This window comes from Carcharodon carcharias, chromosome 9, assembly GCF_017639515.1.
Source record: "Carcharodon carcharias isolate sCarCar2 chromosome 9, sCarCar2.pri, whole genome shotgun sequence".
NCBI classification, from domain to species: domain Eukaryota; kingdom Metazoa; phylum Chordata; class Chondrichthyes; order Lamniformes; family Lamnidae; genus Carcharodon; species Carcharodon carcharias.
In genome coordinates this window covers 127,884,798-127,912,674 of record NC_054475.1, presented here as the reverse complement: position 1 = coordinate 127,912,674, position 27,877 = coordinate 127,884,798, and the positions used below count along the sequence as shown (strand labels likewise).

The 27,877-nt window shown below is 43.5% G+C and overlaps 1 pseudogene; it reads left to right on the top strand.

The window, feature by feature from the left end:
* The window catches only part of LOC121282469, a 71,560-nt pseudogene extending 44,311 nt beyond the window's left edge, over window positions 1–27,249 (top strand).
* The last annotated feature ends 628 nt before the right edge of the window (window positions 27,250–27,877 follow it).

The following is a 27,877-nucleotide window of genomic DNA, read 5'->3' as shown; positions in this document are numbered from 1 at the left end:
CAGTGGTGGGAGAACACATCCTTAAATACCTCAGCGAAGGTACCCAGCCATTGAGTTTGGAGCAAACCATAGCTCAGTTAAAAACATATACTGGAGAGGCATTACAGGTGAAAGACATCACCTCCATCCTTGTATCTTACAGCCCAGCTTCCAAAAATTTTTATAAAGTTTACTGTTTCTTACAAGAAACCTGCCCTGCACTCCAAGTTTATCACAATGGCCTTGTCTTTCCCTATCTCTATAATATCCTCCAATCCCCACAACCACCCGAGATATGTGTGGTCCTCTACTTCTGACATCTTGTGCATTCCCAAACATAATTGCTCCATTATCAGCAGTCAGGCTTTCAGTTGCCTAGGAGGTAGGATTTAAGCTTTTCACTCCATTATTATGGGTTTATCTCAGGATTCGCTGTCTGCTCCCTCTGGACGAGATCTTGCCGGAGGCAATGGTCTTTTGTTCAAAAAAAATTATTTATATGCTAATTATTTAAAAAGATTAAATAAGACCAAGACATAGCTGGAGCTACTCTGAGATGTTTCACACTCCTCTCCTCTCAGTGAGTGACATCACTGTGGCATAGCTTCCGAGAATGTGCATAAGGAGCTATCATTAGAGTTAACCCTTTAGTCTTCATCTCCTCCACCCCCTGAGTCTTTATCCTTGTTTTGAGTTCAAAGACAACAATGTTTTCTACTCTTTCAGTGAACTCTCTCTCATTGAGAGGTCTCGTAAGCCTAAAACTATTCGATCTTAAATCAAACCATTTTTTAGCTGCCTGAGATCACATGATTCTGCAAGCTGTGTTACTGCAGTCACATAATGTTCAATTGACTCGATTACACCTAGAGCTCTAACATTGAATACTGAGTGCTCATATGTAATGTTCACTTGGGGTTCAATATGTTCATTCAATGCTTCAAAATCTATGTTGTCTGTTTCCTTTGTTCATCAGTAAGATTTAGGGTGGTATAAAATTGGTAGCAGTGCCTCTCCAGCAGTGTTAGAAGCATGGCTGCTCATATCCATTTTGGCTTGTTAATTCAATTTATTGCCAGCTGGTAGTTTTGCCGTTGCAAGTGGAAAAAACTGCCAGTTCTTCCACATATTGCCTATCATTTCGATGGGAGCTGAGAGTGGAAAGTTTACTGCCATGGTCACTCACCAGTATTTTACTTGCAGCCTGCCCTTCAGTATATGTTTGCTTTTCCTTGTCCTTTCTCAGCAGCTTTTAGCATATTTGAACATTTCTTTGTGTCTTTCTGAGTTGTGAGTTCTCTGCAGCTACTCTAGGATTTCAAAACTCTATTTTATCTCCGCATCCTGACACCATGTTTCGAGTTCAATGATTGCATGGTTTTCCAGTCTGAAGTCTTTATTGAACTGATGTAGGATGACAACTCCAGGAGCTACTCTCATGGCAGAGGTCATAAGACTACAGCAAGCCAGATAGGGCATGTAGTACTGTTGCAATTCAATTCCCAAACAATCCCAATAATATTATTTTCACATTCGCCTACACCACCCCCAAAGTCTCTTCTTTTTAAAAGGAAAGTCTCTTTGGTAGTTTCACCAGTCCTCCTGAATGAGTGAGTGTAGAGCTCACCGATGGGGGGAAAATTCAGCTCATAGAGTATTACTACCATTCCTCCAAATGTGACAGATTGAGATGTGGAAGAATTGTCAAGCCTCAAGGATTCTGAATTTATAAAGTGAAAGACTTGTTGAGGGAGCAAGGATAGCAAGTAACACTTCTTATACTCCGTTGGAAAGGAGGAAAGTTTTCTTTGGAAAAGAAAAGACGATGTTGTATGATGTTGTATGTGCCTACATATCATTGCAATGTAAAGGTGCACGGCAGAACAAGGGTTAAGTGCGGCTGGAGAATAGCACTGTCTACTGTATAATGTGTAGAATCACATGGTAATGGACAGAGAGAACAGTCTGAAAAGAATACTCTGGAAGCAGCTTGCATGGAGGTAACAGCACCATGCAAGACAGTAACCTGGGATCTGTAAATAATTAAAAGTTAACAATAAAGCGTTCATGTTTAAATATACAAGTCCCAAGATCTCAACATTGAGGCATCTAAATAATCTGTATTACAAGTGTTCAGCAAGGTTACTAATGGCCTATGATTGGTCTTAGGCCCAGTACATAATCAGAGAATTTCTCACATGCCCAAGTCGCTCTGAGGGCTTCTTTTTCAGCCACAGCATAGAGGTGTTCAATCTGGATTAAGGATCTGGATAGGTGGTAAACAGGTCTCTTGCCATCACTTTGGACCTGGCATAGCACTGCTGCCAGCCCCACTGCAGATTCATCAGCTGCCACAATTGTGGAAACTTCCGGGTCTGAGTGGACTCAGGCCTCTGAGGATGTTAGCATCATTTTGATTTGTTCGAATTGTTGCTGCTCACACTCAGTCCAGCAGCACGCCTGGTCCTGTCATAAAATATGTCTGAGGGGTTCATTTATCTAGGCTCAGTGAAGCAGTAATTTACCTAGTTGGTTGACCATGCCCATAAACATTTGGAGTTCTGTTATATTTCTAGGTGGTGAAAATTCTTTTGCTGCCTTTGTTTTCTGTGGGTCTGCAGAAATTTCTGTTGCTTGTATAATCTTTATCATGGACCTGGAAAACTCACATTTGTCATTAAGTGTCAAGCCAGCCCCTTGCAACATTATTAAGACCTCCCTGACCCATTTGTTGTGTTCCTGTTCCATCAACCAATGGGTCAAGATGTTGTCCATGTATTGCCATCAACACCCTGCAGTATATTGGATATTGTCCATTGGAATATTTCAGGGACTGACATGATGCCAAATGGCAGAAATCTAAAGCAGTACCGTCACAAGTGTGGAATAAACGTAGCTGCATTTGGACTTCTGATCCAATGGTAACTGCCAGAATCCACTGTTGGCATCAAGTTTGGTGAAGATTGTTTTTGTTGCAGGTTTGGCCAAGTTATCATCTACCAATGCCTTTGGATGCATTTTTCTTTCCACTGCCTTGTGAGGTGTGTAAGATCAACGTAGATACGAATGGAGACATTAGGCTTTGGGACTGGCACCATACCAGGGCACCACCTGGTTGGTGCAGTGAGTGGTGAAATGACCCCTTCTTGTTGCATCAGCTCAATCTCACTCCTGACATTTTTCAGAACTGGGTGTGGGACCTTCCTTGGCATGAATTGACAAATGGGTTTAGCGTCTGCTTTGGGTGTAATGTGATACACAGTCTTCAGCTTACCCAAGCCTTCAAAAATTCTGTGGAATTCCCTCCTTCACTCATTATCTTGTGCTTTTGCATCAACAGGCTCAGAGCTATGCAGGCTTTTCTGCTCAACAAAGAGCATTCTTGACAATGTACATTGTTTCAGAAATTTGTCTATCTTGTGTTTTAAGTCATACCTAGCTGGCCTTGAACACTTAGCTTGATCATCCCCGACCTTGGAGTTGAATAGAGGACAGTTGCAGTGTGATTTATTCAGCCATGAAACTCTGCCAGATAACACTGAGACAACAGCTCCTATGTCAAGCTTGAATTCAGCCGGAGGCCTATTTATGTCAGTCAGCACTCCAATACAGCCTTTTATCTTCCTTTATTTCTCTGAGGAAGGCGATTTCCGGGTTGTCAAGGTCTTGAATTTCTCGAATGAAGGCTCCTTCAGCAGATTTCTCCTTCTGTCTGGTAAATATAGATTTCCTGGAATGACAGACCACTTTAAAATGGCTGAACTTGCCCCAGCCATGGCACTGTGCAGTTTGGACAAGCAATTCGGGTGGGGCATTCTTCCTACTGATGGACCTACTACCCACATTAACAGGGATATTGTGAAATGGCGGTTGGCACCTTCTCAGGGCATTTCCCTGCTTGCTGCTGTGCTATAATTTTACAACCCATAAACCGAATGACTTCATCAGACTGTTCTTGGGAAATTCCCTTCAGATTGCTGACAAAAGCCTCATTCTGCCTCTGCTCTTTGACCTGTCAGGCCAGTTGTACAGCATTGCTTAAATTAAACCTTCCCAAGATTTTAAGAAATCAGAGAGATTCTCATCTAAAATGCCAATGACTATTTTATCACTCATCAGGTCATCTTTTAGTCTTCCAATCATACAATTTTCAGCGAGGTGGTGCAATTCATTGATGAATGAGTCAATCTTTTCACCTTGTTTTTGACTGCACTGATTAAACTATGATAATATTTTTCTAAGACTGAAGTGTGAGTCAAAAGTTCCAATGACATCCTCAGAGGAGGCTGTCTCTTTATTCACTCCGTCTGGCCAGAACGTTATCTGCTATGTTCCCAAAAGTGTATAACAAGGTGCTAACTTGATCTTTGCTCTCTTTACTCGCAAGACCTGAGGCATTATGGCACCGGTTAAAACATCTTTGCCAATTTTGTCATGGCTCAGCCTGTCTGGGGCTATCCATATTTTGAAATGATCCTGGTAGGGGCAAAGTAGTGGTCATTTCTTACCCTGATTCAAGGTTGTCTTTTCTTGTGCAGCTTGCCAGTTGCTGCGCTGCCCTTGTTATTTGGTCGTCCCTGGTGTGGTTGTTGGTTTGGCCTCAAGTCATTGACCTGCTGCTCTGCACTGTTGCTGGGATTCACTTGAAGCTTTTCCCGTCATTTTCTACTGTTCCTCTGTGGGTGTAGTTACTGTTGCCACCATCTGTTATTATGGGCTGATCGTTTGGCTTCTTCCTCTAGAAGAGATCTTGCTGGAGGCAATGGTCTTTTGTTCAAAAACATTTATTTACATGTTAGCTATATAGAAAGATTAAATATGATCAAGACATAGCTGGAGCTACTCTCTGAGATGCATTACATTCATCTCCTCTAAGTGAGTGACATTGCTGTGACATAGCTTCTTAGGCATATACTCAGTAGCTATCATTAGAGTTAATCCTTTACTTTACATTCACCTCCTGGGTACATGCAGCTCCAAGACTTGATTCATTCAGGGGATATGAGCTTCACTGGCTGGGTCAGCATTTATTGCCCATCCCTAATTGCCCTCGAGAAGGTGGTGGTGAGGTGCCTTCTTGAACTGCTGCAGTCCATGTGGTGTAGATACACCCACAGTGCTGTTAGGAATGGAGTTCCAGGATTTTGACCCAGCCACAGTGAAGGAACAGCAATATGTTTCCAAGCCAGGATGGTGAGTTACTTGGAGGGGAACTTCCAGGTGGTGGTGTTCCCACCTATCTGCTGCCCTTCTCCTTCTAGATGGTAGTAGTCACGGGTTTGGAAGGTGCTGTCTAAGGAGCCTTGGTGAATTCCTGCAGTGCACCTTTCAAATGGTACACACCGTTGCTACTGTTCGTTGGTGGTGGAGGGAGTGAATGTTTGTGAATGGGGTGTCAATCAAGCGGGCTGCTTTGCCCTGGATGGTGTCAAGTTCTTAAGTGTTGTTGCAACAGCACTCAACCAGGCAAGTGAAGAGTATCCCATCACACTCCTGACGTGTGCCTTGCAGATGGTGGACAGGCTTTGGGGAGTCAGGAGGTGGGTTATTCATCACATGATTCCTAGCCTCTGACCTGCTCTTGTAGCCAAAGTATTTATATGGCTAGCCCAGTTCAGTTTCTGGTCAATGGTAACTCCCCCAGGATGTTGATAGTGGGAGGATTCAGTGATGGTGATACCTTTGAATGTCAAGGGACGATGGTTGGATTCTTTCTTGTTGGAAATGGTCATTGCCCGACACTTATGCAGCACAAATGTTTCTTGCCACTTGTCAGCCCAACCCTGGATATTGTCCAAGTCTTGCTGTATTTGGACATGGACTGCTTCAGTATCAGATGAGTCGTGAATGGTGCTGAACATTGTGCAATCATCAGCAAACATCCCTCCTTCTGACCTTATGAAGGAAGGAAGGTCATTGATGAAGCAGCTGAAGATGTTTGGGCCCAGGACACTACCTTGAGAAACTCCTGCAGTGATGCCCTGGAGCTGAGATGACTGTCCTCCAACAACCACAACTATCTTCCTTTGTGCTAGTTACGACTCCAACCAGTGGAGAGTTTTCCCTTTGATTCCCAATTGACTCGAGTTTTGCTAGGGTTGCTTGATGCCACATTCAGTCAAATGCTGCCTTGATGTCAAGGGCAGTCACTCTCACTGCACCTCGGAAGTTCAGCTATTTTGTCCATGTTTGAACCAAGGCTGTAACGAGGTCAGGAGCTGAGTGGCCCTGGTGGAACCCAAACTGGGCATCAGTGAACAGGCTATTGCTAAGCAAGTGCCATTTGAAAGCACTGTTGATGACCCTTCCATTACTTTATTGATAAAGGAGAGTAGACTGATTGGGCGGTAATTGGCCAGGTTGGATTTATCCTGCTTTTTGTGTACAGGAGTACCTGGGCAATTTTCCACATAGTCGGGTGGATGCCAGTGCTGTAGCTGTACTGAAACAGCTTGGCTATGGGCACGGCAAGTTCTGGAGCACAAGTCTTTAGTAATATTGCCAGAATATTGTCAGGGCCCATAAACTTTGAAGTATCCATTGCCTTCAGTCATTTCTTGATATCCCATGGAGTGAATCGCATTAGCTGAAGACTGGCATCTGTGATGCTGGGGACCTCTGGAGGAGGCCGGGATGGATCATCCACTTGGCACTTCTGGCTGAAGATTGTAACAAATGCTTCAGCCTTATCTTTTGCACTGATGTGCTGAGCTCATCCATCATTGAGGATGGAGATATTTGTCAAGCCTCCTCCTCCAGTCAGTTGTTTAATTGTTCACCACCATGCATGACTGGATATGGCAGGACTGCAGAGCTCAGATCTGATCCATTAGTTGTGGGATTGCTTAGCCCTGTCTATCAGTTGCTGCTTATGCTGTTTGGCACAGAAGTAGTTCTGTGTTATATCTTCACCAGGTTGACATCTCATTTTTAGGTATGCCTGGTGCTGCTCCTGGCATGCCTTCCTGCACTTTACATTGAAGCAGAGTTGATCCCCTGGCTTGATGGTAATGGTAGAATGGGGGATGTGCTAAACCATGAGGTTACAGGTTGATTTCGAGTACAATTTTGCTGCTGCTGATGGCCCACAGTGCCTCATGGATGCCCAGTCTTGAGTTGCTAGATCCATTCAAAATCTATCCCATTTAGCACAGCAGTGCCACACAACATGATGGAGGGTATCCTCAATGTGAAGGCAAGATTTTGTCTCCACTAGAACCATGTGGTGGTCACTCCTACCGTTACTGTTATGGACAGATGCATCTTTGGCAAGCTAGTTGATAAGGATGAGGTCAAGTATGTTTTTCCCATTTGTTAGTTTCCTCACCACCTACCACAGACTCAGTCCAGCAGCTATGTCATTTAGGATTCGGCCAGCTCAGTCAGTACTGTTGCTACTGAGCAACTCTTGGTGATGGACATTGAAGTCCCCCACCCAGAGTACATTCTGCACCCTTGCCATCCTCAGTGCTTCCTCCAAGTGATGTTCAATATGGAGGAGCACTGATTCATGAGCTGAGGGTGGACAGTACATGGTAATCAGCAGGAGATTTCCTTGCCCATGTTTGACCTGATGTCTTGAGACTCCATGGAGTCTGGAGTCGATGTTGAAGACTCCCAGGGCAACTCCTTCTCAATTGTATACCACTGTGCCGACATCTCTGCTGGGCCTGTCCTGCCAGTGGGACAGGGCATACCCAGGAATGGTGATGGTAGTGTCTGGGACATTATCTGTAAGTCTTCCTCATGGAATCATACCTATGTCAGGCTGTTGCTTGACTAGTCTGTGAGACAGCTCTCCCAATTTTGGCACGAGCCCCCAGATGTTAGTAAGGAGAACTTTGCAGGGTAGACATGGCTGAGCTTGCTGTTGTCATTTCTGGTGCCTAGGTTGATGCCAGGTGGTCCATCATGTTTCATTCTTTTTTGTGACTATAGCAGTTTGTTAAATGCCATTTCAGAGGGCATTTAAGAGTCAACCACATTGCTGTGGGTCTGGAGTCACGTGTAGGCCAGACTGGGTAAGGGTGATAGATTTCCTTCTATAAAGGACATTAGTGATTGCAACAATCAACAATGGTTTCATAGTCGTCATTAGACTTTTAATTCCAGATTTTTTTACTGAATTTAAATTCCATCTGCCCTGACAGGATTTGAACCAGAGTCCCCAGTGAATTACCCTGGATCTTTGGATTACTAGTTCAGCAACAATACAACTATGCCATCACCTCCCCCATCTCTGCGACTGTGAAAATTATGAATTAATTACTGATCTTATTTAACAATTTTCTTTCATCAGAAACAATTTTCACAACCCTGCTAGACCAGTTCCCCAAGTTTCCATGATCAAAGCATCTTCATTTGATTACCGGTGTTTGCCTGTTATTTTATTTGCTTAGTCTTGTCTATGTAACACAGGTAAGTTCTCCTTTAATATTTTGCTACTTTTCCACATGTAGAGCTGGTTATAACTCTAAAAGGTGATAAATTTCACAGGATGAAGTAATAGAGAAGGAGCTTGTGTGTTGGTCCTATTGTTTTTCCATTTGTTGAATATTGCTCAGTGATGATGTGGGATTGACTGATCTTTCCCCATGTGCTAAATACAAGGCTGGGTAAACAGATGAAACTCAGCTTTATTAACACACAGCCAATCAGATTTACATTGTGTTCACTTTAAATTAGCAGGATATTCCTTGAAATCTTCTCTTTCAGTGCAGGGATGACCACTTTGGTAGGTTTCTGTCACAATGTCAGCCTGGTCAATTAAAAACATTCTCATCTCTGATCAGAAGCTTGTGGTTCATCAAAATAGAATTTAAGCACAATATCTAGGCAGACACTTCAGTGAATTACTGGGCCTTAACTTCCAAGGTCCCCAGCATTGGATTTGGGGGGTACCCAAAGATGTGCTGGGGAATCCTCCTGGGGTGTTCCCAGGTAAGGGTTTGCACGGCAATTGCCCAGAAGTGCTAACTTCCTCTGGACAATTGTGACTAACTGGTAACTATTGTAAAGACCTAGGCTGACCCCACAGGACTTCCTCCAACCCCCGACCTCTGACACCCTCCAACACCTGAACTCCAAACCCTGCCCCTCGACAACCACCACACCCCCAATTCCCCCCAATTCCACCACCACCCCCCCCCCCCACTCCTGACTTCAGACCCCCCCCCAACTCCCCACGGACTTCTGCACCCCCACCCCCCACAATCACCCCCACACCCCAGAATTTTGACTGACCTCCGCCCTCGGACCCCCCCCTCAAATCTCTCGCCCTCGGACCCCCCCAACCCCTCGACCTCAGGCCCCCCCGCCATGGACTTCCAACACCCCGTCATCCCCGTTCCCCATGGACTTCCGACTTCCTGTCCCCAACCAGACCTCCGGCTTCCTGACCCCAACCGGACCTCCAACCAACATCCTACCACCTCTTCCGGGCCTCCAACCTACCCTCCAGACACCCCATCCCCTAATCCTGTCCACTGCCTTAGACACTTACCTTCCCCTGGCCTGTCAACTTCCCTGGCCCTTTAAACTTACCTGCTTTATGACAGCAAGTGCAGTAAAAAAGGGGGCATGGCCTCCTTGAATCCGCTGGAGTTACACTTCACTGGGGCCTACAAGGAGTCTTTCACTGCAGGCCCCAAGCAATTCTGCCGAACAGAAGGGTCAGCGTCATTTTCAAGTCCAGGTAGGTGTGTATTTATTTCTTCTAATCTCTGCAGGCCAGCACTTTCCAACACTAGTTACAGAAGTTACAGTCCATGATGTGACTGGAACATCAGAAACATGGGTAAATTCAGAATGTAGAAATGAAAATCAGATTCAGGGGTTTACAATGTTCAGAAAAGACAATGTGGACAATTCAAAAGGAGCTGGGACAGGTGATGTCAGGGGTATCTGGGAGGTAAATGACGTTAATTCTGTGGGAGATGCAAAGTTACAAATTGAATTAACTTGGTTTGATATTGTAAATGTGGAAAGTCCTAAATTCACCTGGGGAATGTGCTGTACAAGTAGGTCAGTATGGGAAGAGATAGGAAAGCTACAAGACATGGAAATCGCAGAACTCTTGAAGAAGGAAACCTCAAAAAGACAAAAGTATCTAAGACCAGAGTCCAGATTGTGGCTACCAACATGAGTAGCTCGAATAGGGAAATTTCCCAAGTTACTGGGCCTGCCTCAGTTAAAAAATGTTCCAAATTGGGAGATTTTTTGCTAGTGGCAGGGCAGGTGGGCATGAGGTCATGCTTGCTGGCCCCAGAAGGTGTCACCTGCAAATTTCGAAATTGTGCCCAGTACACCAATGTCTAAGTAATTACTATGTATCAGGAAAAGCAAGGATTCCAACACTGACCCGTGGGGAACTCCACTACAAACTTCCTCCAGCCTGAAAAACATCCATTAACCACTATTGTCCATTTCATGTCGCTCAGCCAATTTCATATCCATGTTGCTACTGTCCCTTTTATTCCATGAGCTATGCCTTGCCCAGAAGTCTATTGTGTGACACTATATTAAATGCCTTTTGGAAATCCATGTACACCACATCAACAGTATTCCCCCCATCAACACTCTCTGTTACCTCTTCAAAAAGCTCCAGCAAGTTAAACATAATTTTCCCCTTAAAAAATCCATGCTAGCTTTCCTTAATTAACCAGTATTTGTCAATGTGACACCTAATTGTCCTGTATTATTTCTAGAATTTTTCCCACCACTGAAATTAAGCTTACTGGCCTGTAGTTGCTGAGCTTAACTTTACACCCTGTTTTGAACAAGAGTAACATTTCACCCCCCCCGAGTCTAAAGAAGCTTGAAAAATTATGGCCAATGCCTCTACAATTTCCACTCTCACTTGCCTTGGTATCCTTGGATGCATCTGATCCACTGCTGGCTGTTGTTGAAAGTGGATGACACACATACTTCATGAAGGAAATGGAAATAGATGAGAAAGAAATGGAAATGGATTAGGAAACGTAGTAGACTCAATGCTAAACATGCCCAACCAATGTAGATCAACAGCAACTGCAACAAAGCCAAAAAGGCTATTCACCTACCTCACCACAACAGTGGAATATAAATCAGAGGAGGTGATCATCAAATTATACAGTACTCTGGTCAGAGCCCACCTTAACCACTGCATCCAGTCCATCCAAACAGAGATAGACATTCAAACACTGGAGGCTGTGATGAGAAAAGCGATACTCAACCCTCTCTCGCATAGTCACTGCTGAATAGAACCCATGACCAGAATGATAGAATGCAGGTCCGAGAACTGAGTGTTCTGCTGGATCTGGCTCTCCATGGCGATCCCCAGTCAGGTGTGTTATCGTTCACTTAGCGAGTCTGAGTTGCTGTGGCAACATACACTTTTACATGCATATTGTAGTCTAGAGCTATGGATAGTGATGGTTGATGCTCCAACTTTCTTTCCATCATATAGCTGACCAGGACTCTCTCCCACTCTTACCACCTACTATTGACCTATGTTGGAAGGATTTGCAGGTGAATTCTCAACCTGTTTGACTGCATTACAAATGCACCTTCCTCAAGCAACAAGTCCTGGGGTGGGACTCAAACCCAGAGCTTCTGTCTCAGCGGTTGGGATGCTACCCACTGTGCCACAAGACCTCCTATGCTGGGATGTTAGCAAACCCTTAATGGCTGAATAAAGATGGACTGAATGGCTTTCCTCATCTATAATTACGTTGTCTCTAAACTGGCTGCTGCATTTACCCAGTTAACCATGGTAACAGACAATGTAACAGACATTTAGAAATGACAGATGCAATTTAATAAAGGGAAATACAATATTGTGCGATTCAGCAGAGGGAAGGTTGCTGTGGAGTATTTCTTAAATGGGAATGTATTTCCCATTGTATTGAGGGAGACCCTGGGGGTTTTCATGGAATTGTCGCTAATGCCATTCGCACAAAGTTCCCAGGCAGCTAAAACAGTATGTTGAAGAAGTAAAGCGAGGAGCATAATATATAAATCCAGACAATGAGATCACATCTGGACTACTGCATGCAATTTTTGTTTTCCAATAAGATATTTAGTTATTGAAAGGGTACAGAGAACGGTGACACAGTGATTCCAAAAATTAAAGGAATGAGTAAATATTGAGCAGACAAGATGGAAGTTGGTGTTTTGGAGCTGTGTAAAGTGTAGATTTTTCACATCGCACTAATCTCTTATTTTGAATCTCAGAATGTGATGGTTTTCTTATGTAACATTTTCCAATTTACCATTTATTTTTAGACTGGGATTTACTGGTTATTTTTTGTGGATTATTTCTGTACTGGATGGGTTCTCATTACAACTGCTCTGCTGGAACTTCTTGGCCTCAGCTGGATCTATGGTAAGTACAAGAAAAGCACTGAAACAAAATAAAATAATTAAATTAAAAAGTACTTGTGTGGATCTTCATGCCTCTTTAGAAAAATCAAAAGAATCGAATTGTGTGATTTGTTGTCGATAGTTCTTCATATCTGAGAATGATGGGAATACAAATGTTCTCCTTAATTGTCAAAGATCTTTCCCAATTTGGTTCCAAAAGCCAATATGAGACAGACAGTGCCTTCAGCATTCTTTAGTCATGATTCCCTTATTCTTGCTGGGTTACAGCTGGTTCTTGTTGGAGTAAATTTTGCTGCAGCCATTTTCCTGCTAATTGCTGATGGGGATGTTGTTCAAACATCTTCACCCTGAGTTGTTGTAGTGATTGTGAGTTTAACCTTTACTTACTGGTGCGGTGATCATATGACTGTACAGATGAATCAGCCCTAACTGTGAGAAATCTTCAGGGCGGAGAGTATTAGCCTTGGCCTTGGAAAAAGCATGTAGACTCATCAGAAGTCTGTAAATAAAGTTAACTGTTTCCTACAAGAAACCTGTCCTGCACTCCAAGTTTATTACAATCGGCAACGAGGATGAAAAGCTCCAACACAGACCTCGCATCACGACTGTGAGTATTCTGATTTTTCAGGGAAGAAAGAAAAGTATATTCGCCAGCAATACCTCTGTTCAGCAGAATTGACCCGTACGACTCATCCATCGAGGACAGGAGTCAGTACATAGAGCGCCGAGGTTTCTACTTTGTGGCGAACGAAATAACGGCAGAAGAGAAACAGAAGGCAATTGGGAGTAAAACGTATAACACAACCCAAAGTCTGGCAGCTCTGAAAGCGCCTAATTCCAGATCCTTCACCAAGCTAGTAGACCTCATGAAGGGACATTTTCAGCCTAAACCTTCAATGATCTTGCAAAGATTCAACTTCAACTCTGTAGTAAGGGACCCCAGTGAGTCAATTGTAACATACATTGCAAAATTAAAACAGTTAAACGGAGCACTGTGACTTCGGAGATACTCTAAACGAAATGTGAGATCACGACAATGTCATTCAGCACCGTTTACTTGAAGAAGTTGATATTGATCTGAAGCGTGCCATGGAGATAGCGCTAGCAATGGGGAGTGCTGAGAGGCTTTGCAGAGTGTGCAATATGGCACCGTTCTTCAGTTAGGTGTGGCACGAAATCCAGGAGGCTACCATGAAGTGGGACACGATCCCTCCTGATAGAAAAACAAAAAGAAATACTAGAAGCAGCTCACCAGTAATTTAAAAATTAGTGTTACCAATGTGAGGTAATCAAGTACCAGAGACCTGCAGATTTAAAGAGACCTAATGCTACTACTGTTACAAAAAAGGACATGTTATAAAACGATGCAGGGCAAGATCAAGACAGCCATTCAGATAGCAGCACAAGTTCAATAACGTGCACAATATAAATGAACCAGAAGCTGCAGATCCTGCTATCTATTCCCTACACAATCAGAAGGCCAGGAAAACTGAACCATTCACTGTTACCCTTCAAGTAAATGGGAAGCTTCTAGTCATGGAGGTTGACACAGCAGCATCGACCACAGTGGTGGGAGCACACATCTTTAAATACTTCAGCGAAGGTACCCAGCCACTGAGTTTGGAGTAAACCATAGCTCAGTTAAAAACATATACTGGAGAGGCAATACAGGTGAAAGGCATCACCTCTGTACCTGTATCTTACAGGCAATAGACAGCCCAGCTGCCAGTGATCATTGTAACAGGTGAAGGATCTAGACTTCTGTGCCGTGTTTGATTGAAAGAAGTTAAACTCAAAGTGATCAGAAATTTTTCAAGTCAGAACAGGAGGAATTCCTGAGTTGTTAAAAAAATTATGACCGAATATTCTGAGATGAGTTGGGGAAAATAAAAGGTCTACAAGCTAAAATATACGTACATTCTGAAGCAATACCCCGGCTTTTTAAGGCAAGACTGTGCCTTACCCCCTAAAGGAAAAGGTGGAAGCAGAATTGTGCCATTTGGAGAAGTTAGGAATAATCCAGACAGTCCAATGTTCAGAATGGGCAGCACCCATAGTCCCTGCAATGAAATCAGGTCAAACCATCTGCATCTACGGAAATTACAAATTAACAGTGAACAAGGCTGTGAAATTAGACAAATACCCAATCCCAAGGATTGAAGACCTTTATGCTAAACTTGCAGGAGGAAGATCCTACACTAAACTGGACATGATCCAAGCATACCAGCAGCTAGAGCTGGACAACACATCAGGAGGGTATGTCACCATGAACATGCACAAAGGCCTGTACCAATATGCACGCTTACCCTTTGGTGTGTCATCTGCCTGTGCAGTTTTCCAAAGAACCATGGAAAGCCTACTATAAGGACTTCAATGTGTTATAGTGTATCTGGATGACATCCTGATCACAGGATCCACAGAAGCAGAATGTGTGGCCAACCTAGAAGTGGTTCTGAAGAGATTTTGGGAGGCTGGCATTCATTTGAAAAAAGAAGTGCACTTTTCAAACCACTGAAGTCAGGTATTTGAGTGGATGACCAAGGGTTGCATCCATTAGAGAAGAAAGTCAGGGCAATGAAAGAAGCACCCTCTCCTATCAACGTCACTGAACTCAAGTCTTTTTTGGGCATGATAAACTATCACAGTTGCTTCTTGCGTAATCTACCTACAGTTTTAGCCCCTTTACACTTATTATTGAAGACGAACCACAGATGGTCAGGGATGCACCGCAAGAGGAAGCCTTTATAAAAGTCAAGAAATGTTTGCACCCGTCGTGTCTGCTAGTGCACTATGACCCATCAAAGGAATTGACACTCGCTTGTGATGTATCCCCCAAGGGGTGGGAGCAGTATTGTCATACAAGATGGAGGATGGATCTGAAAGACCAGTAGGATATGTATCCTGTACCCTTTCTGCAGCCAAGAAAGGTTACTCTCAAACTGAGAAAGAAGGCTTATCTATTATATTTGGAGTAAAGGAGTTCCATCAATGTTTTTATGGTGGACACTCCACCATAGTGTTAGATAACAAACCACTAGTAGGTTTGTTTAGTGAAGAAAAGACAATCCTACCAATAGCCTCTGCTAAAATTCAAAGATGGGCTTTAATTTTGTTGTCATACGAGTACACCTTTATGCACCGTCTGGGTGAATGTGCAAATAACAAATGCAGACACCCTCAGCCGTCTTTCTTTGCCCGATGGTATTAAAAATATTCCAGCAACTCAAGAGGTAGTACTTGTATTGAATTTCCTAGACTCTTCACCAGTCTGCATGAGACAGATTACAAATTGGACAAATGGAGATCCAATTTTAGCAAGAGTCTGTGAACAGGTATTACAAGAATGGTCAAAAGCATGTCCCTGAAAAATTTAAACCATTTTTTGCCCATAGATCTGAACTGAGTTCACAGAATCACAGAACCACACAGTGCAGAAGAGGCCCTTCAGCTCATCGAGCCTGCACCAACATATGAGAAACACCTGACCTACCTACCTAACCCCATTTACCAGCATTTGGCCCATAGCCTTGAATGTTATGACATGCCAAGTGCTCATCCAGGTACTTTTTAAAGGATGTGAGGCCTTCACCAACCATCCAGGCAGTGCATTCCAGACCGTCACCACCATCTGGGTAAAAAAGTTTTTCCTCATATCCCCCCTAAACCTCCTGCCCCTCACCTTGAATTTATGTCCCCTTGTGACTGACCCTTCAACTAAGGGGAACAGCTGCTCCCTATCCACCCTGTCCATGCCCCTCATAATCCTGTCCACCTCGATCAGGTTGCCCTTCAGTCTTCTCTGCTCCAACGAAAACCCAAGTCTAACTAACCTCTCTTCATAACTTAAATGTTTCATCCCAGGCAACATCCTGAAGAATCTCCTCTGCACCCCCTCTGGTGCAATCACATCCTTCCCATAATGTGGCGACCAGAAATGCACACAGTATTCCAGCTGTGGCCTCACCAAGGTTCTATACAACTCCAACATGACCTCCCTGCTTTTGTAATCTATGCCTCGATTGATAAAGGCAAGTGTCCCATATGCCTTTTTCACCATCCCACTAACATGCCCCTCCACCTTCAGAGATCTATGGACACACACGCCAAGGTCCCTTTGTTCCTCAGAACTTCCTAGTGCCATGCGGTTCATTGAATACTTCCTTGTCAAATTACTCCTTCCAAAGTGTATCACCTCACACTTTTCAGGGTTAAATTCCATCTGCTACTTATCTGCCCATTTGACCATCCTGTCTATATCTTCCTGTAGCCCAAGACACCCAACCTCACTGTTAACCATCCAGCCAATCTTTGTGTCATCTACAAACTTACTAACCTACCCCCCATATAGTCAGCTATGTCGTTTAAATGACAAATAATAGGGGACCAAGCACAGATCTCTGTGGTACGCCACTGGACGTGAGTTGTCAAGATGGTATCTTAATATGGGAAGCAATGGACAGAACCATTACTAGAAGAATTTTATAGAGCACATCCCGGTATTTCGAAAATGAAGATGCTTGCACAAAGTTATATCTGGTGGCCAGGTATAGACAATGATATGGAAACAATGGTTAAACACCCTCTCCAGTGTCAGCAACAACAGAAGTTCTCGTTTCAGCTCCACTGCATCCGTGGGGTTGGCCTGGTTGACCCCGGGTTAGATACATACAGGCCATGTAGGTCCATTTCTAGGTACCATATTTCTTGTGATCATCGACGCACATTCAAAGTGGATGCACGTTTTTGAAGTGAGATCACTTACATTATCAGCAACCATTGAAAAACTGCACCAGAGATGCAGTGTTCATGGTTTTCCTGAGATCATTCCATCAGATAATGTACAGCTTTCACTAGTACTGAATTCCAAAGATTTGTGAACCTAAATGGGATTAAACATGTCAGAACAGCACCGTATTATCCCTTGTTCAATGGGTTAACAAAAAGAACACAAAGAGAAACCTTTACAACAGACATGAAGAAATTGTCAGAGGGAACATTATATACTTTAAATTCAAGATTTTTGTTCAGCTATCGCACAACTCCTCGTGCGACCATTGGTTTAACACTTCCGAATTGCTAATAAAAGGGATACAGACTTGAAAGGATCTGGTGGACAGCTGGTTTAACCATCCATTGCCAGATGTGGCTAAACTGCTCAGAACAGTGGATAACCCAGCAAGGCAAAGATTAGCCCTCCGTTCTTTTCTGTACTGCAAATTGTTTTGTAAAACCCCTCACTCCTGTCCCTTTCACCCCACAAAGAGTAAGGAGATCATGGGCTTCTTAGTCAGTAAATTAGAGGCCATCTGATCAGCTGCCTCTGCTGCTTCACTCTCTTCCACTAGCCCACCAGATTAACCTTCCTTTAAATGCTCCTTACTGCATTGCTGAACTCGCAAATGTTCCCCACTGACCTGGCCCTCAACTCACCCTTCTCTCCTCTCGTACCCTCTCTGAGCTCATCTGCTCCATGAGCTCCAACACCTGTTCCTTCAATCTTACTCCTACTAACCAGTCAATCACCCAATTTTCTATCCTGGTGCCAATTTTCACCAATATTATAAATGGTTCTCTCTCTTCATGTGTTGTCTGTCACTCCTTTAAGTTTGTCATCATCACCTGTCTCCTCAAGAAAACAATTCCTTCCCCACCATCTTTGCAAACTTAACATCTCAAATCTTTCCTCCCTCTCCAAAGTCCTGGGTATGTTGCCTCCCAAATCCATTCCTGATTTTCCAGGAACCCCATGTTTGAATCCCTCCAATCAGGTTTCCGCCCCTGTCACAGTACTGGAACAGCTCTTATCAAAGCCACAAATGCCATCCTATGTGCCTGTGGCAAAGGTAAACATTGTCTACTTGTCCCTCTCAACTTGCCTGCATATCTTTGATATGGTCGAAGACAACATCCTCTTCAAATGACTCTCCACTTTCATTCAGTTTAGTGGGTCGAATCTCAGCTGGTTCCACTTTTATCAATATAATCTCAGCCAGAGAATCACTTGCAATGGCAATTCTCTTCCTGATCCCATACCAATTCTTCTGGCATCCCCTAAGAATCTATCTTTGGCCTTCTCCTATTTCTCATCTATATGCTGCCACTTGGCCATCTTCATCTAAAAGTCCAGAGTTAGTATACAGATGTATCTTGATGACACTCAGCTCTACCTCATCACCATCCCTCTCAAATCCCCACTGTTGCTAAATTATCAGGCTGTTTATCCAACAGTTTGGTACTGGATAAGCAGAAATTTCCTCCAAGTAAATATTAGAAAAATTTAAATCATTGTCTTCTGTCTCTGATCTAAGTTCCACTCCCGAGCTACTGACTCATCCATCTCCATTGCAATTGGCTGAGATTAAGCCTGTCTGTTCACAAGCTTGGTAAAACATTTGACCTCAAAATGAGCTTTCAACTTCCTACTCCTGTCATCATTAAGACAGTCTATTTCCACCTCCATAACATCGCCCCTGCCTCAATTCATCTGCTGCCGAAACTCTCATTTATACTTTTGTTACTCCTGGACATTACTATTTCAATGCACTCCTGGCTGGTCTCCTACATTCTTCCCTCCACAAACTGTCATTCAGAACTCTGGTGCCCGTGTCTAAACTTGCGCTAAATCCAGTTTCCTTATAATCCCCATGCTCTCTTGACCTACATTGGTTCCTGGTCAAGCACAATGCATTAGTTATAAAATTTTAATCCTTGATTTCCAATCCATTTATAGCCTTGCCTCACCCTATCTCTGATCTCCTCCAGCCCCACAACCCTCCCAGATATCTGCTTTCTTCGAATTCTGGCCTCTTGTGTATTCCTGATTTTAGTTGCTTCACCTCAATGTGACCACGTCTTTAGTTGCCTGGATTCCAAGCTCTGGAATTCCTTGTCTACATCTCTTTCCCTCTGTACCTCACTTCTATTTTTTTTATGATGCTCCTTAAAACCTATCTCGTTGACCAGGTTTTTGGTCATCTGTCCTAATATTTCCTTATGTGGCTCAGTGTCCAACTTTGGTTTATAGTGCTCCTATGCTGTGCCTGGAAAGTTTAATTACATTAGAGGTGCTACATAGATATAAGTTGTTGTCTTTGTTGTTGTTGTGATCACTTCTCTGATTTAACCTGTTGTTTATTAATAACCAGTATGAGATTAACTTCTACAGCAAACAAGCTGCCCTGAAGACTGGACAAACCAAGTGACTGTGTCTCTGCTTTCTTGCTGCTCACAGGGGTAAACAGATTCATCAAGGACATTGAGATGATGATTGGGGAAAGGATTTGGCTCTTCTGGCTGTGGTGGAGAGCGTGTTGGATGTTTATCTCTCCATGTTTGCTGGCAGTAAGGAGATGTTACATCTTTTAGTGATTTAAACTGAAAATAATCAAACTGTAGATATTTTATCTAATTCTTTATCCCTTCATTTCATTCAGGCAGTTTTAATCTGGTCATTAGCAACATTTTCCCCACCAACATATGGGTCTGTTGAATACCCTGTCTGGGCAGCAGCACTTGGCTGGTGTATGATAATCTTCTGTATTATGTGGAACCCCATTGTCATGTAGATTGGACAAAACAAATCAGCAAAGGTGGCCTTGGGGGTGAGTTCATAGAGTGTATTTGGGACAATTTCTTTCATAGTTAACTAGTGAGCTCATAGAAAATAGTCTGCCTGGGAAGAATGATCATAACTTGCAAGAATTTCACATTCCGTTTCAGGGTGAGAAACGTGGGCCTGAAACTCATGTCTTAAATTAAATGAAGAAAATTATGAAGGCAGAATCCAATAAAGTGTACTGGAAAAATAAACAAAAAGCTACGTTGGCAGATAAGCAGTGGCAGGTATTTAAGGTGATATTTCATAACTCTCAACAATGATATATTCCATTGAAAAAGAAGAATGAACCATGCATGGTAAATGAAGGAAGTTAAGGACGGTATTAAATTGAGAGAAAGGGCATCAAATGTTGCAAAGATTAGTGATAGGCCAGAAGGCTGGCAAACCAGCAAAAAATGACTTAAAATATTAAAAAGGGGGAAAATAAATTATGGGCAGAAATTTCCCCCCTCGGGGCGGTTGCGCAGGGACAGGCACGATCTCAATTGGCACCTCGGATCGGGGCCGCGCCGCTATTTTACATGGGAGAGCCAATTAAGGCCCACCCAGCATGATGCGCACCCAGAAACACTATGCGCTCCCCATGCATGCGGAGATGGTGGGGGGGGGGGAAAATTTCCTGAGTCGGGCACTGCACTCTTTCATGCATGTACGTGGAGCTGCCTCGGAGATTAAGTTCAGGATGAAAGTTTTTATTAAAGAGAAAAAGTATTTAGACATGTCCCCTCATGTGACAGGATCATATGAGCTGGGACATGATTACTAAATGTTTTTTTTATTTAATTAATAAACCCTTCATGAGACCTCATACCACCAGTGGATGAGGTTTCATGAAAAATGCGAAGGCCACCTGGACTCTTCACCTGCCCGCCAACCTTAAGATTGGACGGGCAGCATTCTTAACAACTTTAATTACTTTCTTAATGGCCTTAATAGGCCTTTGACAGTTTGGCGGGCATGCAGCCTAGTTGGCTGCGCGCCCGCCAAAGTAAAACTCTAAATGCGCAGTGACATGGGGACGCTCGCCTGAAGTCACCGCACGTCATTTTACTCATTGGTGAGTTGGCCCCGCCCCCGCTTGCCAACCTGAAAATTCTTCCCTATGAGATTAAACAAGCAACAAATGTAAGGACAGAACTTTCTCAGACCGCCAGCAGTGGGCGTGATAGGTGACCTGCTTCACAATGGCTGCAATCCTTTATCTTTTGCTGGCCATGTCTCCTGGGCAGCGGTGTGAGCTGGTGGCAATGAGCGCTTTGCTGGCAGCTGAATTTTAAAGATGGCGGCCGGCATATTGCAACAACAGGATGATGTCAAGTGGGCGAATGAGAGCCGCCTGTCATGGAAACGGCATGTTTCACGGGACTGGATATATATTGAGGCTTGGGAAGATACGGCGTGAACACCCATCATTTTCATCAGCAAGTAGGGCTCCATTTTACTCGCTTGCTACTGCACCTAGTGCAATTCTGGGAAAATTCCGCCCTACAAGATTCTACAAGTATATAAAAAGGAAGAGAGTAGCTAAAGTAAACATTGGTCCCTTAGAGGATGAGACTGGGGGACTTATAATGGGGAAACAAAGAAATGGCATTGATTTTGAACAAGTATTTTGTACCTGTTGTCATGGCATAAGACACTAAAAGCAACCCAATAATAGTAAAAAGTCAAGCCCAAATGGGAGGGAAGAAATTAAATAATTACCACCAGAAAAGGAGATTTAGGCAAACTAAAGGCTAAATGGGACTAAAGGCTGACAAGTCCATTGGACTGATGGCCAGTCTCTTGGAAGTAACTGCAGAGTGGTTGCAATCTTATAAAATCCCTAGATTTCTGAGGCTCTGCAAATTTGTCCCGTAGAATTTCTTTTTCCAGAATTTTCTGAAGTTCTCCCAATCTCTCACCATCTCTTTGACTCAACAGCTTGTATTTATTTGGTGCCTTTAATGAAATAAAATGTCCCAAGGTGCTTCACAGTACAGTGCTATAAAAAAAATTTGACACAACTCTTTCTGTCTTGTGTCATTCTTTTAATTTACCATTAAGTTCCTTCAATTTCCATACCATCCAGCATTGATATTCCCTTCCTTCCTCTTTCTCTTGAAATCTTCCCTCCATAACATCTCTAACAAATCCATTTCCTCTTAAGATGTGTCCCACCCAGTCTCTCTGCTTTTTCCTCATTACGTTCAGCAAATTTCTTTGTTCATTCACTCTCCACAATACTTCATCATTTGTTACTTTTTCTGTCCAGCTGATCCCTTCCAATCTCCTCCAATCCCATATTTCAAAACTATTGAGCAAGCTGGTCTCCTCTTTCTGTTAAGTCCAAATCTCACATCTGTACGAAACAACACTCCAAATCAAACTCTTTACAAGTCGCCTCTTAAATTGTTTATTCAACTTTCTGGTGAGCAACTATCTCCTCTTACCAAAGATGGTCTTTCCCATTGCCATCCTTGTTCTTATTTCTTTGTTACATCTTCCATCTGCAGATATTATGATTTCTAAATACTTGACTTCTTGCACCTGTTCTAATTAACTTCCTTTCATGACTATTTGAATAGTTCACGGTGATTTTCAGATGGGAATCACTTTGGTTTTGCCAATGATCATATTCATTGCGAAATTCATGCCTGTTCTCTACCTATTAGTTCTTGTAATCCTCCTTCTATGCTTTCTGCAAGTGCTTTCTCACCTGCTAGTCTAACCAATGTTATCACTTGCACCCCACCAAACCCCAATCTTAAACCATTTTCTGTGTTTTCAAATACTTCTTTGATCATTGCTTCTGTGTAGACATTGAAGAGGACTGGTGATAAACAACACCCTGGTGATAAACAACACCCTTGTTGAACTCCTCATCTCAGTCCTAAATGGACTACCCTGTACCCTGAGGATTGCAGATTTCCTTCTTTAAAGGGCTTAATTGAACCAGATGGGTTTTTACAACAATGGTTTCCAGATTTTTGCTGAATTCAAATTTCACCACCTGCCATGGTGGGATTTGAACCCAGGTCCCCAGATCATTACCCTGGGTCTCTGGGATACTAGTCCAGTGACAATACCAATACCACTAAGCCACCGCCTCCCCACTTCTTAAAGGAGGAAGGAGAGGTGGAGAGGAATAAGGAGGGGATTCCAGAGCTCAGGAACTCAGCAGCTGAAGGCATAGCCACCAATGGTGGAACAATTCAAATCAGAGAGGCTCAAGTGATCCAAATTAGAGGCCTGCAGTTACCTCAAAGACTTGTGGGGTTGGGGGTGAACATAGAGGGGTGAGGTCTTAGAGAAATATGAAAACCAGGGTGAGAATTTTAAAATCAAGATGTTGCTTAAGCAGAAGCCAATGTAGGACAGTGGGAAACAGGAGTCATGGGTGAACCCGCCTTAATGAAAGTAAGGACATAGGCAGCAGAGCTTTGGATGACCTCAGGTTTTGTAGGATGTGGGAGGCAGGCTACAAGGAACAACATGGATGAGAATATCATCAACAGGTGAGCTGCGGCAGGGAGTACCATTTGTTATTCATCATGACTCTGCTTCCACTGCCTTTTGAGGAAGAGAGTTCCAAAGACTCATGATCCTCTGAGAGAAAAAAAACTCCTGCAAGAGGAAACATCCTCTCCACACCGACTCTGTCAAGACCTCTCAGGATCTTAAAGGTTTCAATCAAGTTGCCTCTTACTCTTCTAAACTCCAGTGGATGCAAGCCTAAATTGTCCAGCCTTTCCTCATAAGACAATCCACCCATTCTAAGTTCAGTAAACCTTCTCTGTACTGCTTCTAATGTATTCACATCTTTCTTTAGTAAGAAAACCAATATTGTACACAGTACTCCAGATGTGGTCTCACCAGTGCCTTATACAACTGAAGCATAACCTCCCTACTTTTATATTCAAATCCCCTCACAATAAACAATAACCTTCTATTAGGTTTCCTAATTACTTGCTATACCTGCATACTAGCCTTTTGTGATTCATGCTAGGAAACCCAGACCCCTCTGTATCTCAGAGCTCTGCAATCTCTCATCATTTAGATAATATGTTTCTTTTTTAATCTTTCTGCCAAAATGGACAATTTCAAATTTGCCCACATTATAGTCCATTTGCCAAGTCTTTGCCCACTCACTTAATCTATGTAAAATTTAGCCTCCTTACATCCTGTTCACAACTTACTTTCCTATCTACCTTTGTATCATCAGCAAATTTAGCAACCAGACCACCTGTCCCTTCATCCAAGTAATCGACATAAATTGTAAAAAGTTGAGACCCCAGCACTGATCCCTGTGGGACATCACTTACATCCTACCAAACAGAAAGAGATCCAATTTATGGCTACTCTGGGCAGAATTGTCCCAGATTTGCACGAAGTACAGTAGTGGGCAGGAAAAAAAGAATGCTTTACCTGCACATTTCATGTCGTATCATCCCAATTCCATCTCATTAATCATGCATCCCTGGTAAACACGCTGTTTCGATTGCAGGCAGCCTCCAATTCATCCGCCACACCATCACCTCACCACTTACTCAAGCCGGGCGCCATATTTAAAGCGCAGCCACACGCACAACTCTCAGTGCTTCCAACCCAGGACTGCTACATAGAAGACATGGCCCCGAAAGGCAGGAAGACTGCAGCCTCCCCCCAAATTCAGTGATGTGTTCCTCAAACGCCTTTTGGGTGCTGTGGAGGCTCGCCATGATGTCCTCTACCCCTGCTCTGGGCGAAGACCAGCAAGCAACATCACCAATCCGGTGGCTGCGGTGATCAGCGCCAATATCCTACAAAAGAGGACGGCCACCAATGCTGAAAGAGGTTGAATGGTCTCATCCATTCTGCCAAGGTAAGTTACTCTTATTATCACTCTCAATTCACATACTCACAAACCCATCACACATCCACAGGGGTCTCACACCTCAAGAGACAGCACCACTAACTCTCACACACACCCTCATCTCCCATCAGGTTCATGTCCTCTGGAGCTCGCATCTTCATCCCGTCCATGGCTCCGCTCACCACACAAATATTCCACGCAGTGCCATATGTCCTGCTCACACTCTGTCCAGCTGTTTTCATGCAGGAGAAGCCTGCTCACATCAGCAGGGAGAAGTCCCAGGCCAGGGGTGGAGTGGCCCACATTAGGCCTTTCACTCAATTTGAGGAGCGTGCCATCATGCTGACTGGTGAGGACGTGGACCCTGCCTGCGGTGACAGTGAGGTCACTGAACACCCTTGTGTACTTCACTTAACCCTAGAGTGAACAACAAGGAAATTTGCTGAACGTAATTAAGAGCAGACTGAGAGTCTGGCTAGAGCACAGTTTATGAGGAAACATATTTAACAGAGACATTATGGAGGGAAGATTTCAAAGAGAAAAGGAAGAAGGAAGAGAAAATCAAGTTGGAGGCTTGAAAATTGAAAGAAGTTATTGGAAAATGAAAAATCTGGTACAGGATAGATCGACATGGAAAGGCTAATATGAGCCAAAGACCTTCCTGTAGGCAGGGCATACATGACGATAATGATGTTGTGTTTGAACCCTTAGATGAGCTTCTGACCACAAATCTGCACCATCACTCAAACTGCCTCCTTTTACCTCCAAACAGTTGCCTTACTCTACCACTGCCTTTGTTCACTTGCTGCTGAAGCCCTCGTTCGTATCTTTGGAACCTCTGGCTGGGGACTGTTATCCAAGTTTCCACCTTACATGTGTTTTCCTAAAACTCTGCTGCCCATAACATAACCCATATCAAGTCTCGATCACCAACTACCCCGATCCTCTGTTCTCACTGACCAACACAGGCGCCCGAACCAACAGCCAGGGTGACCAGCTGTTGGGGAAATAATTAACGGACACTTTGGAATGCTGAACCTGTAAGTGTCGGTCCCTGGGTGGTGGTGGGGTGGGTGGAGTCTGTGGGGGGTGGATACTGTCGAGCCTGTGAGCCTGGGGTGTTTTGCTGAACTTTAAGATTGGGCTGCAGGGAGGTGAGCACAGGTACGTGCTGCACATGCACAAGATTTAAAGGCCTGGATTACGGTTCAAGCTGCATCCCAGAGACAACTAACCCAGGGCATGGGACAACCGCCTCAAATACGGACTGTCCGTAAAATCTGGGACAGTTGGTCACCCTGCCAACAACATTTAAAATCTAAACTTGTTTCAAATCCTTCAATGACCTTGCCCCCTCTCTATCTCTGTGGCCTCCTCCAGCTCTATAAGCCATCAAGATACCTGTGCTCCTTCAATTCTGGCATTTTGTTATTCCCTAATTTTAATCAGTTCACCATTGATAGCTGTGCTTTCAGCTGCCTTGACCCTAAGCTCTTGAATTCACTTCCCAATTCACCACTCCACCTTACCAACTCTGCCATTGAATTATCGAATGATTACAGCATAGAAAGAGACCATTTGGTCCCTCCTGTCCGTGCCAGCTCTTTGTCAGAGGAACTCAGCTTGTGCCAGTTCCCTGTCTTTTCCCTATGGTCCCACAATTATTTTCTCTTCATATAACTTATCAATTCTCTTTTGAATCCCGCTGCTAAGTCTGCCTCCACCACACCCTCACGGAACGCATTCTCAATCTTAACCACTTGAAGATGGTAATGAACTGCAGTAATGTGTTTTCACCAGCAATTATTCAAGTGTATCTCATTGGTTTGTGGTTTGGTTTACTGTTTGGATCTCTGCTCAGGTAACTTGGAGCCTGTTCTGGTTCGGGAATGGTTCCCACTATCTATGAGTTACTTAGGACTAACTCTGGTATGTTTCTTCAAAAACTCCTGAGGGAAACATTCTAAGCTTCCAGGTAAGTACATCTCTCTCTTCTACAGACTAGACCACCTTCTTTTCTCAATCTCTTGCACATGACAGCTAATATCACTGTTACATTATGATACACATAACTATCTCATTATCATAACTATGAACCCATTAGTCAGCACTCACCACCAGCAGGCTTCCTGATAAATTAGAGTTTAAACGTGGGAGTATAATTTCTGATAAACATACAGGTTAGATATTTTTCAGCATAATATGAATTGTCATGTGTTGGAACAAACTAGGGTAATGTGATTAGGAACAAGATTTTTTCCCAGTGGGAAGTTAATTGTGGGGAGAAATGATTCAACTTTCATTTTTATTTTCATAGAAAATTTCTGCCGCTTGCACATCAGCTCCTGACTGGGGTTCATACTTGGAACGCCGCAGAGGGAAAAGATACAGAAATGGGCCTTATCCTACAGAAGCTCCTAACAATGAGTGCCCTCTTGTCACTACTGAGATGTGAAATTTAAGAGAAAATTTCTGTTCAATTTGTAAACAATGGTTCTGAAAATTCCCAGCTGGAGAAACCAGAAAATTCTGGTGTACTCCCATTGTAATAGTGGGAGTTCTCTGAAACAGTCAGTAACTCCACCAGGACCCAGATACAGCTTGTATGAAGTTTCCTCTGCCCACTGCAAACATGGCCGTCAATTTAGGGCAGGGTGGGACGGAGTAGAATTACTGATCGTCAGTGTTCCTGCATCATGAATCTTCCGTCATGCTCCTACCTGAGTCCTGGCGTTTATACAGAGGATTCCAGTCACTGTACATTGTGGTCAAGGTCTCCAGCTCTCACAACAACTCTGACCTAGAGTATGCAGTGACTGGGTTCCCTCTCATTAGCACAGGATGTAAGTAAGATCGACACGGAGTGACCTGACTGTCCATGTATAATGCTGATGGTTGGTGTACCTGCTGACACAGTTCAATCATGACAAAAACAAAAATACCTGGAAAAACTCAGCAAGTCTAGGTATTTTTGTTTTTGTTTTGGATTTCCAGCATCCGCAGCTTTTTGCTTTTATCTTACAGTTCAATCATGGCTTGTTGACTTCTTTTAACACTCCCTGTGAACTGAGTTCTAAAATTAA